This window comes from Acanthaster planci, linkage group LG21 (genome assembly GCF_054643075.1).
Source record: "Acanthaster planci isolate LZ-2023a linkage group LG21, COTS_SCS, whole genome shotgun sequence".
In the NCBI taxonomy this organism is placed as follows: Eukaryota; Metazoa; Echinodermata; class Asteroidea; order Valvatida; family Acanthasteridae; genus Acanthaster; species Acanthaster planci.
In genome coordinates, this window is record NC_141797.1 from 3,952,769 (window position 1) to 3,954,244 (window position 1,476).

Here is a 1,476-nt window from a genome sequence, read left to right on the forward strand (position 1 = left end):
TGGGACACCAGGATGTTCTTCTTTGAGGATTGCAAACAAATTACTTTTTATAGGCCCTTTTAATAACATTTCACATTGGTATCCACATGGTCAAAGTGGAATAACAGCATTCAGGCTTGATTCTGGAGAGAGATGAAAAGAGTTGTATCAGTGTCATTTTGAAAAGACGAATCCAGACATGCGAATACACTCAATACATGCACCAGTGTTTGCAGTAAAATTGTTAACTATAGCTAGCTCAGGAAACTGTCAAATGTCAATTTGTTCACTTGATGGCAAAATGCATACTGAGTTTGGGCTTTTCCAGTGGCCAAACTAAGGCGTGGGGTATATGAAAGAGGGAGCCTACCTGCTTCAAACCCGCACTCCTTTCTTTTTCTCCCCAGAATTTTAGAGAAAATAGCTCGATGATGTTAATATGATCATTATTGTAGTGAGTGCCACCTCCAAAATTGAGGACGCCCCCATGCTTCCCTGCTAGATAGACTTAACCAATGAACAACCTGTGTTGACATGGGCACTGACATTGATCACGCGCCAAGACATGTCCGTGCATAATGCCAAGGGGCAGCTTTGGTGGTACACACGTTCACTGGTAAAATTCCTCGTGTCTGTTGATGAGCTGGCCATCCATCGAACGGAGTACGTACGCAGTGGATACTAAACACGTGTATAACTTATTAGCAGAGCCAAATGGAACATGTATGCAATAATGGTGTTAATAATGGCGTAAATTGCAGTGCGTTGCGTTGATAGCAACGGGATGCAGTGGTTAGGTGCAGATTTGGGGGAGATACCCGTTTCCTTTTTGATCTAGAAACAAATTTCTGCTCTTTAAAAGCACAATCCATTCTAACAACAGACTTTAAAAACTACATGTAGTATAGTTTTTTCCGATTGTATCTTTCAGCTGTTTGAAATTCTGGAGGATTTGGAGGATCATATTTTTCTTTCAAACAATAATTACAGTTTTGTGTGTTTTGATTTCAGCTTATCATTCCAGGCAAATAAAAAATTGACGTTTCTAAACTCTTAAGTTGTCCACCTTTCTGGCAGATGCTGCTTTAAATAAGGAAGAATAAACTGCAATGTGAACAGTTTAAAGGGTAAATTGACATACGTTTTAGACAAAATTAAGAAAATTGAAAAATGTCATTGGTCTCTGTAAAACCTAAATATTCTACCAATTTTATTTTGTCGATTTTCAGATTGTCCTTGGATACATTTTACATTTAATTGTTTTCCCTGTCATCATTGGTGGGAGTGAAAGGCCTTGGAAACCTTCAATTGTTTTAGGGAGTACTGAATAAATCTTTAAATGTTGAATTGTCACGATTCAAATGAGAGTTTACTCCGGGTCCAGAGCAAATTTGACTATATTATGTTTATATAAGGCAAAGGCGGATCCGGGGGAGAGGCAAAGAGGGCCATGTCCCCCGTCCCCAAAACCCGATGAGGGTTTTAGGGGCGGGGGAC